This window comes from Molossus molossus, unplaced genomic scaffold (assembly GCF_014108415.1).
Source record: "Molossus molossus isolate mMolMol1 unplaced genomic scaffold, mMolMol1.p scaffold_m16_p_2, whole genome shotgun sequence".
Classification (NCBI taxonomy): Eukaryota; Metazoa; Chordata; class Mammalia; order Chiroptera; family Molossidae; genus Molossus; species Molossus molossus.
The window spans coordinates 30,694,570-30,708,356 of record NW_023425355.1 but is presented as its reverse complement, the minus strand read 5'-3'; positions in this window follow the sequence as shown (position 1 = coordinate 30,708,356).

Genomic DNA, 13,787 nt, shown 5'->3' with positions numbered 1-13,787 from the left:
ACCTGAGGAGTTTCTCATGTATATGAGCTTTATGGTGAAAACTATATGGCAACCACTTTTGTGGGTCTGATCAGCATCTCAAACTTAACATGTACAAAACAGGACTCTTGATTTCCACTTGCTTTCAAACATATTTCTCTTTCAGTCTTCTCCACCTCAGTTAATGGCATACCATCATCCAACCAACCGCTTGGCCAAAAACCTAGGACTTACTCTTTAAAAAAAAAAAAATCTTTATTGTTATGAGTATTACAGATTTCTTTTTTCCCTCACTGAGACCATCCTTCCTGTTCCTACACCCCCTACCCCCACCTTCACTGCACTGTGTCTATGTCCATTGGTTATGCATATATGCATATAAGTTCTTTGGTTTAATCTCTTTCAACCACCCCCACCACCCCTCCCTCTGAGGTTTGTGAGTTTGTTCCCCACTTCCATGTCTCTGGATCTATTTTGTTCATCAATTATTTTTTTTTTCATTATATTCCACATATAAGTGAGATCATGCGGTAATTGTCTTTCTCTGAATGGCTTACTTCACTAAGCATAATGCTCTCCAGGTCCCTCCATGTAATCTCAAAGGGTAGAAGATTTTTTTATACCTGCATAATATTCCATTGTATAAATGTAGTAGTTTTTTTTTTTTTTTTTTAAACCACTCATCTACTTATGGACACTTGGGCTGTTTCCAGATCTTAGCTATTGTAAATAGTGCTGCTATAAACACAGGAGTGCATAATTCTTTTCTGATTGGATACAATGGAGTAAAGACAGTCTCTTCAATAAATGGTGTTGGGAAAATTGGACAAGTGCATGCAAAAAAAATGAAACTAGGCCACCATCTTACACCACACACAAGAATAAACTCAAAATGAATAAAAGACTTAAATGTAAGTCATGGAACCATAAAAATCCTAGAAGAAAAAGTAGGCAGCAAAATCTCAGACATCACCACATGAAGCAGAATTTTCACCAATACATCACCTAAGGCAAGAGAAACAAAGAAAAAAATTAATAAATGGGACTGCATCAAACTAAAAAGCTTCTGCACAGGAAAATAAACTAGCATCAAAATGAAAAGGGAATGCACTGTATGAGAGAACATGTTTGCCACTGATACATCAGATAAGGGGTTAACTTTCAAAGTATGTAAAGTACTCATACAACTCAACAAAAGGAAGATAAACAATCCAATTTAAAAATGGGCAAGAAGGCCTACCAGTGTGGTTCAGTGGTTGAGCATTAACCCACGCGCCATTTGGATTCCTGGTCAGGGCACATGCCCAGGTTGTGGGCCCGATCCCCAGTGGGGGGGCATGCAGGATGCAGCCAATCAATGTTCTCTCTCATTGATGTTTCTATCTCTCTCTCCATCTCCCTTCCTTTTGCTCTAAAAGAAATTCAATAAAGAAAAAAAATAGGCAGAAGAAGTAAATAAACACTTCTCCAAAAGGACATACAAATGGTCAAGAGACATATGAAAAAAATGCTTAACATCACTATTCATCAAAGAGATGCAAATTAAAACAATTATGAGGTATTACCTCGCACCCATCGCATGGCCGCCATCAACAAATCATCCAACAACAAGTGCTAGTGAGGATGTGGAGAAAAGGAGACTCTTGTACACTGCTGGTGTGAATGCAGATTGGTGCAGCCACTATGAAAAACACTATGGTGTTACCTCAAAAAATTAAAAATGGAACCACTATTTGACCCAGTGATCCCACTTCTAGGAATATATCCTAAAAACCCTGAAACACCAATCAGAAAGAAAAAGACTTATTCTTTAAGTCTCTCTTTCCTTACCTCTCATATCCAATACACCTATAAGTCTTATCAACTCCACTTCTAAAATATACCCTGAATCCAAACACTTATCTCCATTTTCATTGATCTCTTGCTAGTTCAACCCACCATCATCTCAGGCCTATACCACTTCCAGAACATACTAACTGGCCTGCCTACCTCCATTCTTGGGCAAATAAGTCAAGTGTTTACCACTTCAGGACTTTTGTACTTGTTAATCCCTCCGAAAACTACTTTCTCTTGATCTATACATGGTCTAGCCCTACTTGTTGCTTAGCTCTCAATTTAAACACCATATTTTTAGAGAGGACTTCCTTGATGACTTAGTTCATTCTGGCTTGGCCTTATCACACAGGCCCATAAATCACTCTGTAATAGAACCCCATCATATGTTCTCTATAACATATCTTTTTTTATGAAAATCATCTTGTATGTTGCTTTGTTTATTATTTATTATCTGTTTCACATCCCCCTCAACACACACACTAGAATAGAAGAGATCACAGATTTTGTCTCTTTTGCTCACATTTGTATTCATATCTCCTACAATAGTTCTTAATACGTAATAATTGTTCAATAAATATTTGTTAAATTTTGAATAAATGAAAATACATTTATTATTCAGAGGTCTTTCTGTTTCTGACTGCCTGGTTCTTGATTGTGTTGTGTTATTCTCTGTGTGTACGTCATGAGATTGATTTCTTATGTAGTTCATTAACAGGCTCTAAATATATACACATTTACCCAGTAAAATTCAATTTTTATAGAATAGACATACATAAAATGCACTCTGTAAAAATACATTTTCCAGGAATTAGTAATTTGTTCTATGAATATACTGAAACTTTTAATATGTTTAAATAATGATGAAAGAAAAAACTTTCTGACTTTGTTATACTTTTTACAATACACTGAAGCACAATAAAAGACAAAAATCAAAAAATCACTTGAGTCTTCAACACTTACCCTTTGAAAATTTTACTTCTTTTCAAAAAGAAGTCCATCAAAATGAAATTTCCCTTGAGCATTCAGACAAACTGGGATAGCTATTTCACTGACAGACACCCTCTTTAAGCTTCAGCTTCTAGCTACTATCCTGTGAATAAGCACACTGACATAAATAACAAGGACTTCTCTAGTTCTCAAGCTTTCACCTCAAAGAAAGGGCCAATGGATCAAATATCGTCCCGGAAAATGAGGGATTTTAACCAAACTGCCCAAAGGCATTTGCATATGTCCTCTGTCTCTGGTGACCTCTGCAGACACACAGAATTCCCAGAGATTGCTCTTAGGTGCTCCCACAAACCCGAGAGTGAAGCACAATTATGTTTTTCTTTTTTTTTAAGGTAAAAACATTTTTTTATTAATTAATTAAATTTTTGTTACAGATGTTTCTCCTTTTCCCCCCACTGACTCCCCCTCCCCCTCTCTCCCTACCCTGTCCCCCCCTTTGTTGTCCATGTCCATTGCTCATACATACATGCATATAAGTTCTGTGGTTTTTCAATCACAGGCTCAATCATGAGACTACACGTATTCTAACAGTCAGGTCCCTTGACAATAAATACTTCCCTTGCTGCTTAGAATGCCTAGTTAAGTCATAGTGGGCAGGGGGTGGGACCCTATTCTGAAAGGTGTAATTGAATTATGGAGTTTAATTACCATCTGAGTGACATAAGGATGCTTTGTTCAGAGGCTTCCTTATTCATAAGTAATTTCTCAGAGCAGCTGTTACACCATTCTTTAAAATCATCTGGATAATCAATAGAAGTTCAACAATAAAAATTTTACTCAGAGATTAGAATATCAATTGTTATTCTAACCAAGACTTTGTCTTCTCCCATCAGGGCCAGAGAGACTTGTACTTAAAATACATAAAGCTGAGTGTGTGTGTACCTGTGTGGATAAGGTGGGTTCCTAAACCTTTAGCTGATCAAATTGTTTTCATGGAGTATTTATCTCACTGGGTAAAAGCTTTCCCTGAAAGAAGTACACTCTGAGAGAATTCTATTCCCCATGTAAGCAGGGAAAAATCCACTGTCAGATATGCTCTCAAATGAGATAAAATTATACACACTGCTCTGTTTGCTACAGGTACAATTGGCAGGAAAAGAGGTGATGTAAATACTACTCTACTGAAGCTCCTTATGGAAGTCAGCTGGAAAACATGCACTTGAATGCCTCGTGTCAGCTGGTGGACGCATACTGAATCCATGGTTACCTCCACATCGAGAAAGTTTTGCTTCACTAGGAAATTAGTTCTACTTAAACCACTATCATCAACTTCTATTAATAGTTTATAAACATTATAAAGTATTTGGTTTGGTTTGGTTAGGCATACAGGAAAGAGATTCAGCATTATCCATCATGAAATACTGACAACTGTACCTTCAGCATATATGCTGATTCTGACCAGTTCTCACAACTTCCACTGTATCTATCCTGGTCCAAGTCACTGTTAATCTCCCACTTGGGTTACTGTAATAGCCTCTTTACTGATGGCTCTGATGCTGTCCTTGCCCTCCCACTTTATTCTACACCCAACAATGTATCCAGAGTGATTTTATTAAAATAAAAGTTATATCAAGCTATTCTTTCAATGAAACACCCCATCCAAAATCAATGCCCATCTCATTTGAACTGAAAGCCAAATTCCAGTAGAAAGAAGCAAAGCTGGGGTTTCGGTCAATTCTGTCTCCAAAGCCTGTGCCCTTAGCCATAGATTCCCTAAAACTTTGAACTTTGAATCTGGCCTTCAACTAGTTCCCATCTTTAGTTGTCTACTGTTCCCATGACAGACCTGTTCTATTGTGCTGCAATCTGGCACTCCAGACCCCTACTGTGTCCTTTCATATAAACTTGTCTTTTCCTGCCTGTGCCACCCATGAGAAACTTTTCCCTACAAATCCCCACCCTCCATCCTCAAACATCACGTGCTCATGTATTTATTCATCCATTTAAGAAGTATATATAGATCACCTAATATATGCCAGGCACTAGAAATATGAATACAGAAATTAATGCTGCCCTCAGTCTAAGACCTTACAGTTCAGTGAAACAGAAATGAGTTTGCAGACTAATGGAAATGTGTCAGTAGAGAGGAATCTCAGAGACCAGAGCCACAATCTCTCTGAGGTGACAGCTAGCTAATGTACTAAACATCTGCCCTCACAGATTAAAAATGTACATTTTTAAAAGAAACCTTCTGGGGAAAATGACTGAACCTTGGCCCAGAAGAGTTATGCTAATGGAAGCAACTCCAGGTTCTGTAGCAAGCTGATAGATTTGATATATTAGAACAGAGATTCTTTAAGAAGACTCTCAATTAACGTCAGGTAGGCCATTGCTCATTCTGGCTACACAAAAGGCATCTCCTTAAAGAATGGTCATTACAAATTCAATGTTTTTCAGGGGCTAGTATATAAGACCTGGCTTCAAGACTATCCATTTTGTACTCATGTACACTTGTTTCAGGGAAAGTGTGATCAAGGGCCTATTCTAATCCATGTAATAATAAACCAGAAAATAGCATGTTAGGTTACTATGGAGATTATAAGACAGAAAATCTGGGAGAACACAAATGCACCCAGTTTCAAAATTAAAAGATTCTGAGAATAAATGGTGATGCAAATACGAAATTAGGAGTTATAAAACTATACTGAAATGGTACAGGACTAATGGTGGTAGTTGCCAAAATGTAGATTTTTTTTTCCTTTTACTTTTCTGGATATTTAAATAACTACTTTTTTTTTTTTATTTTATTTTTTGTTACAGATGTTTCTCCTTTTTTACCCCATTGGCACCCCCCTCCCCATCCCCTCCGCCCCGTCCCCGGCTTTGTTGTCCATGTCCATTGGTTACGCATACATGCATATAAGTTCTGTGGTTTATCTCTTCCCACCCCCACCACTCCCACCACCCCCTCTTCTGAGGGTTGTCAGTCTGTGCCCTACTTCCATGTTTCTGGGTCTACCGTATTCCTCAGACTGTTATGTTCATTATATTCCATATATAAGTGAGATCATGTAGTATCCCACTGTTGGGTATTAACCCAGGAGAAATTAAAACTGAAATCCACACAAAAACATGTACATGAATGCTTAACACAATTATGCTTTGTTCATAATAGTCAAAAAGCAGAAACAATCTAAATGCCTTTCAAAGGCTTAATGGTTAAACAACCTATGGTACATCCCAGCATTGAATACTACTATTAAAAAAAGGAAGAATTTATAAATACACACAACGTGGATAAATCTTAAATGCATTTTGCTAAGTTAAAGAAGCCAAATGCAAAAGGGTACCTGGTATATGGTTCCATTTACATGACGTTCTGGAAAATAGAAAAATAGGTCAGTGGTTGACAAGGGTTAGGGGTAAGAGGGAAGGTTTAATATGAATGAAGCAGCAGTGATGGAACTGTCTTGTATGGTACTAGTAAATACACTACCATATACATTTGTCAAAACCCCATAGAATAGAACTATGCACCACAGGGTGGATTTTACTGTATGCAAATTTAGAAAGATCAAACAGAATGCTAGGGGGAGTGGTGATGGACTGTAGACTATGGTAAATTAATCTAACTGTATTACAAGTGAGTCACATGATGATGGAGATGGCGAAGAAAGGGAGATGACCTAAATAAATTTGAAGAAAAAGGTGTTGACTGGGTACTATAAGGCTAAAGACAAAAAATAAACAGTATACAAAAACTGAATTCTGGTTCATAAATTTGTTTCTCATGAGTGTATGGCTTAAGGATTCAGAAACTATTTATTGATATACTAATAGGGTTAAAAATTAAGTAAATATATTATAGATAATGAAAACCAGGTTTCTCAGTGTCAGAATAAAAAGATAAAAATAAGAAAGGAAAAAAGGATAAAATAAACTTGAGAGCTGGGTTGGAGTAATAGGTATCAACATGGACTCATGGGCTTATTCTTTATTCTTTTTTTTTTAAATTAATTAATTTATTTTTGTTACAGATGTTTCTCCTTCTTCCCCCAATTATTCCCTCCTCCCCTTCCCTCCCCACTCTATCCCCAGCTTTGTTGTCCATATCCATTGTTCATTCACACATGCATATAAGTTCCGTGGTTTATCTCTACCCGCCACCCCTCTTCTGGAAATTGTCAGTCCGTACCCCACTTCCACGTCTCTGGGACTACCCCATTCCTCAGACTATTTTGTTCATTATATTCCACAAATAAGTGAGATCATATGATACCTGTCTTTCTCTGTTTGGTTTGTTTTGCTTAGGATAATACTTTCCAGGTCCCTCCATGTCGTCTCAAAGGATAAGAGATCTTTCTTTCTTACAGCTGCATAGTACTCCATTGTGTACACATAACACTTCTTTTTTATCCATTCGTCTACTGATGAACATTTGGGCAGTTTCCAGATCTTAGCTATTGTAAATAGGGCTGCTACAAACATGGGGGTACATATGTTCTTTCTGATTGGTGTTTCAGGCTTCTTAGGGTATATTCCTAGAAGTGGGATCACTGAGTCAAACGGAAGTTCAATTTTTAATTTTTTGAGGTAACACCATATTGTTCTCCATAATGGGTGCACCAGTCTGCCTTCCCACCAGCAGTGTACTACAGTCCCCTTTGCTCCACACTCTCGCCAACACTTGTTGTTGTATGATTTGTTGATGGCAGCCATTCTGACAGGTGTGAGGTGATATCTCATTGTTGTTTTAATTTGCATCTCTCTGATGATTAGTGACACTGAGCATTTCTTCATATGTCTCTTAGCCATTTGTATGTACTGTTTGCACGGGTGTCTATTTAGTTTCTCTGCCCATTTTTTAATTGGGTTCTTTGTCTTCCTTTTTTTAAGTTGTATGAGCACTCTACATATGTTGGAAATTAACCCCTTATCTGATAAGTCATTGGCAACTATGCTCTCCATACAGTAGGTTGCCTTTCCATTTTGATGATCGTATCTTTGGCTGTGCAGAAGCTTTTGAGTTTGATGTAGTCCCATGTGTGCATTTTCTCCTTTGTTTCTGTTGCCATAGGTAATGTATCAGTAAAAATTCCCCTGCGTATGATGTCTGAAATTTTGTTACCTACATTTTCTTCTAGGATTTTTATGGATTCATAAGTCATATTTAAGTCCTTTATCCATTTTGAGTTTATTCTTGTGTAGGGTGTAAGTTGATGTTCTAGTTTCATTTTTTTTTTGCATGTAGTTATCCAATTTTCCCAACACCATTTATTAAAGAGGCTATCTTTACTCCACTGTATGTTCTTGCCACCTTTGTGAAATATAAATTGAGCATATTGCCTTGGGTCCATTTCTGGGTTCTCTGTTCTGTTCCACTGGTCTATATGCTTGTTCTTATGCCAGTACCAGGTTGTTTTGAATACAGTGGCTTTGTAGTATAACCTGAAATCTGGCAATGTGATCCCTCCTACTTTGTCCTTCTTTTTGAAGATTGCTGTGGCTATGAGAGGTCTTTTTTGGTTCCATGTGAACTTTGAAGTATTTGTTCTAGTTCTGTGAAGTATGTCGTTGGTATTTTGATGGGGATTGCATTGAATCTATAGATTGCTTTGGGTAGTATGGACATTTTAATGATGTTAATTCTTCCATTCAATAAACAAGGTATGTGCTTGCACTTTTTTTATATCTTCATCTATTTCTTTTTCAATGACCTGTAGTTTTCTGCAAATAGGTCCTTTATTTCTTCGGTAAAGTTTATTCCTAGGTATCTTAGTTTTATTGATTTATTTATTTATTTATTTATTTATTTATTTATTTTGCCTCAATGGTAAATGGGATTGTTTTCTTAGTTTCTCTTTCTGTGATTTTATCACTGGTACATTTGAATGCCATCAATTACTTGATGTAAATTTTGTATCCTGCTACTTTGCCAAATTCATTTATTAAGTTTAGTAAAATTTTTATGAAGTCTTTGGAGTTTTCTATGTATAGTATCATGTCATCTGCGAATAATGACAGTTTCACTTCCTCCTTTCCAATTTTGATCCCTTTTATTTTTTCTTACTGTATGATTGCTGTGGCTAAGACTTCCAGTCCTATGTTAAATAAGAGTGGCGAAAGTGGGCATCCTTGTCTTGTTCCTGTTCTTAAGGGAAATGCTTTTAAATTTTGCTCATTGAGTATGATATTGGCTGTAGGTCTTTCATATATGGCCTTTATTATGTCTAGATATGATCCCTCTATTCCCACATTGCTGAGCATTTTTATCAGAAATGGATGCTGGATTTTACCAAAAGCTTTTTTGGCATCTATTGATGTGATCATGTCGTTTTTATTCCTCATTTTGTTTATGCGGTATATCACATTTATTTATTTGCAAATATTGTACCAGCCTTGCATCTCTGGGATGAATCCCACTTTATTATGTTGAATAATTTTTTTCATGTATTGCTGGATCCGATTTGCTAGTATTTTGTTCAGGATTTTGGTGTCTATGTTCATCAGGGATATTGGCCTGAAGTTTTCTTTCTTTGTAGTGTCTTTTTCTCGTTTTGGAATTAGAATTATGCTGGCATCATAAAATGAATTAGGAATTCTTTCTTCTTGTTGAATTTTTTTTTGAAATTGTTTGAGGAGAATGGGTATTAGTTCTTCTTTGAATATTCAGTAAAATTCCTCCATGAATACATCTGAGACTGGGCTTTTGTTTGCTGGGAGAGTCTTAATTACCTCCTCTATTTCCTTAGTTGTTATTGGTCTGTTCAAGTTTTCTATCTCTTCCCAGTCCAGTTATGGGAGACTATGCGTTTCTAGAAATTTGTCCATTTTGCTTAGATTGTCGAATTTGTTGCTATAGAATTTTTCATGGTAGTTGTTAGTGATCTTTTGTATCTCTGTGGTGTCAGTTGTTACTTCTCCTCTTTCATTTCTCATTTTGTGTATTTGGGTTCTCTCTCTTTGATTCTTGGTGAGTCTAGTTAAGGGTCCATCAATCTTGCTTATCTTTTCAAAGAACCAGCTCTTTGTTTCAATGATCCTTTGAATTGTTTCTTTGGTCTCCATGTCATTTATTTCTTCTCTGATGTTTACTATTTCCTTCCTTCTACTTGCTCTGGGTTTTTTGGGGTTTTTTGTTTGTTTGTTTGTTTGTTTGTTTGATTGCTTTCTAGTTCTTTAAGTTGTGAGGTAAGATATTCTGTTAGTAATTTTTCTTGCTTCTTGATGTAGGCCTGTAGTGCTATGAACTTACCTCTCAGAACTGCTTTTGCTGCATCCCATAGATTTTGTGTTGTGTGTTTATTTTCATTAGTTTCCAGGAAGTTTTTCATTTCTTCCTTGATCTCCATGGCAACCCAATCATTGTTCAATAACATGCTATTTAGCCTCCATGTTTTCAAATGCTGTTAATATATTCCCTTAGCCTTTTTTTTTTTTTTTTTTTGTCTGGAAAGCTCTTTATTTGACCTTCTATTTTGAATGATAGCCTTGCTGGGTAGAGTAGTCTTGGATTCAGATCCTTGTTTTTCATGACCTTGATTACTTCATGCCATTCCCTTCTGGCCTGTAGTGTTTCTTGTGAGAAGTCAGCTGAGAGCCTTATGGGAGTTTCTTTGTAGGTAACCTGTTGCTTATCTCTTGCTGCTTTTGGGATTCTCTCTTTGTCTTTAATTTTTGGCATTTTGATTAGTATGTGTCTTGGTTGGGCCTGTTTGGGTTCTTCTTACTTGGCGTTCTCTGTGCTTTTTGAACTTGAATGCCTTCTTCCTTCACCAAATTAGGGCAGTTTTCTGTCACTATTTCTTTGAATATATTCTCTACCCCTTGCTCATTTTCTTCTTCGGGGACTCCTATGATGTGAATATTATTAAGTTTCCAGTTGTCCCACAATTCTCTTAAGCTGTCTTCCTGTTTTTGAATTGTTTTTTTTTCCTTTTGGTTTTCTGATTGGTTGATTTTTTCTACCCTGTCTTCTAGTTCACTGATCTGGTCCTCAGCTTCCTCTACTCCACTGTTTAGACCTTCCAATGTGTTCTTTATTTCTGATATGTCATTTTTCATTTCTTCTTGATGGTTTTTAATTTCCAACTGATTGATTTTCAACATTTCTATGTATTTACTCATGGTGCTCATGTCCTTACACATGCTGTTGACCTTCCTCTAGATCATGGCTCTGAATTCTAGTTCTGTTAACTTGCTTAACTGTACCTCATTTATCTCATCTTTGGTAGAGTTCTCTTGTTCTTTCCTTTGGCATTTGTTTCTTTGTTTTACCATTTTGCTATCTCAGTTGGCTTTGGAGCCTGCCAATTTTTCCCTGTGGGTATTTGTGCTCTGCTGTTTGTGGCACCCTCTACTGGGTTTGGATGAGCGTGGGAGGACCCACATTAAACACCACTCAAGTCTTACCTTCCTGGGCAGAGTTGCAAGCTCAGGAATGGTTCAGATATTCTCTAGCTTTTTGCACAGAGGCTATCAGTTGCAGTTACTTGAAGATCCTTGGCCTGTCAATAGATGAAAAACTCCCTCAGGTGTTCAGTGTAAGGAAATTTCCCAAGGGTGGGGCAGATGCTGGTTGTTAATGAGCCTCAATTTGCATTTTAATGGCCCACCGGGTGGGGTTGAATCTCCCAGGGAGGGGCCACCGCCTCTCCCCAGAACCCTGGGAAGGAGTAAGATGACCACTTTCCTGCATGGCCGTAACTCTGCAAAAGCTCTGAGCACCCTCCAAATCCTGAGTGTCCCCACACAGTTCCATTCCAGTCTGCCCTCCCTCTGCCGGAGCCCAAGGTGAGTGGCTGTGGCTATTTTAGTGTCTGTCCCGGCTCTGTGCTGTGGAGCCACTTAGGAGTGTAATCCCAAGGCCACTGCAGACCATGGGCTCCCAGCCCCCCTCTCGCACCTCTGCAATGCTACCAGAATTGAGTCAGTGTCCCTGGTTATATGGTACTCCAAGCTGCTTTTCTGTTGCTTTTTCCTGAAGATTTGTCTTTATTTGGTCGTAATTCCAGTTTGGTCTTGGGAGATGGTCTGTGTAGCTTCCATTCACTCCACCGCCATTTTCCTCTTCTGGATTTTTTTAATGTAATCCAGGTAGATACCAAAGTACAGATATGTACATGTATAAGTTAGTGCATACATATATTTCTTAGCTATATCCACTGAGAGGGGCTGGAAGTAGTGATACCCCAATAGCAAGTACATTTAAGGCACAGATCATGATTTTGAAATATCATTTTCCATTAAATGAATGACTGGTCAATTTTAGGACTGGTGTAGGGAAAACAGAAGATAAGCCTGGTGCATCTTGTGATGGTGAAAATAAGCAAAGCGCTTTAAAAACAATAAAAAGATAAAGTGCATGTTGAAATGGCACAGGAGCCAACCTGGAAGAGATTTCAAAATATTTAAAATGGCTAAACGTAGAACAGTTTCAACAAATTAAATAAAAATAATATAGAATTATAACCCAAAGAATAAAATAAACATCTAGTAGTCCATTCTGGTATAAATAAATAAATAAATAAATCTCTTTTACAGAATAATCCCATTTTTCCTGCTAATAAATGTGCAAGGAATGAGGAAATAGAAAGTCACCATTAGAACATCACAGTGATAATTGCCACAGACAAGATCAACTAATGGAAGTTAATATTAGTAGGCAAATTTTAAGCAGAAATAAGATAACCGCATACTTTCTAAGTATGTCCCCCCAAATGTTTGCTAATTGCAAAGAGAAAAATTGTAAGTTTACAGTGAAGGATCTTGATAGGCACCACCCTATCCAAGGGATAAAGATTATCATCACCCATAATATATGGCAATACTGTGTGCCCCTTTGTAGACTGCACAAAGAACGGCACACCTACAGGTTAGCATTTCCAACGATGTGTAACCTTGATCTAATTATGAGAAAACACTGTAAAAACCCCAATGGAGGGATTTTCTACAAACTAACTAGCAAGTACTCCTGAAAGGTGTCAATGTCATGAGAGACGAGGAAAAGTTAAAGAGCTGTCACAGATTGGAGGAGACTAAAAAGACATGACACCTAATTGCATTTTGAGGTTCTGAATTGGATTATCGAACAGAAAAGGGACATTAGTAGAAAAACTGGTAGAATCCTAATAAATTCTGTAGGTTATTTAATAGTATTGTAACAAGGTAATTGTCTTAGTTTTGATAATTGAACCATGGGTGTATAAGATGTAAACATAAAGGGAAGTTGGGTAAGAGGTTATACAGAAACACTCTGTACTTATATTTACGATTAGTCTAAAATTATTTAAAAATAAAAAGTTTCAAAAATTAATTACTTTTCAGTGAAAACAGAAGTAATAAGTCTTGTGATCGAAAGTAATAAATGCACACTCTACTAGTTAATAGTTACTACTCATACACAATCAATGCAAAGGCATATCATAACTTGGAGCGAAGAATAAGAAAAGGACACATATATTAACTATTTCTCTGGCTAATACCTATCAAAGTTACTTATGTCAATTTTGTCACTGTTTTTAAATAGTTTTCTTACCACTTAAGTGGACAGACAGAAGAAATCTTTATTGCTGTCTAGGTGAATATTGGGATGCTTAAAGCAATGTATCCATATATTTATGTATGAAGAAAAATAAGAATTCCCAAATTTCTTCCCCTAGAAGGTTAAAGTAATTATATGTTACCATGGGAGTTAAACTGAAGGCTCAAAACAAGCAACCAAGAAGCCAGAACTACCTTGACTTGCTCAAAGTAGAAAATGTGTAAGAATTCTTCATGTTATTTAATTGTTCTTACTAAGCCTCTGGAGGCACTGGAATGGAAATTACGATTATAAAATAAATATGGGAGACAACATGGCAACCTAGAGCATTCCCAGACTAGATGTATTTAAATCAAGATAAAGAACTTCATGAATATGACACTAAATTGCATCCAATACCTTAGGCCCCAATGAGAACTATCAGAACAATGATAAATAATAGTAGCTAACAACAATGCTTGGCACATTACTTAAATTAACA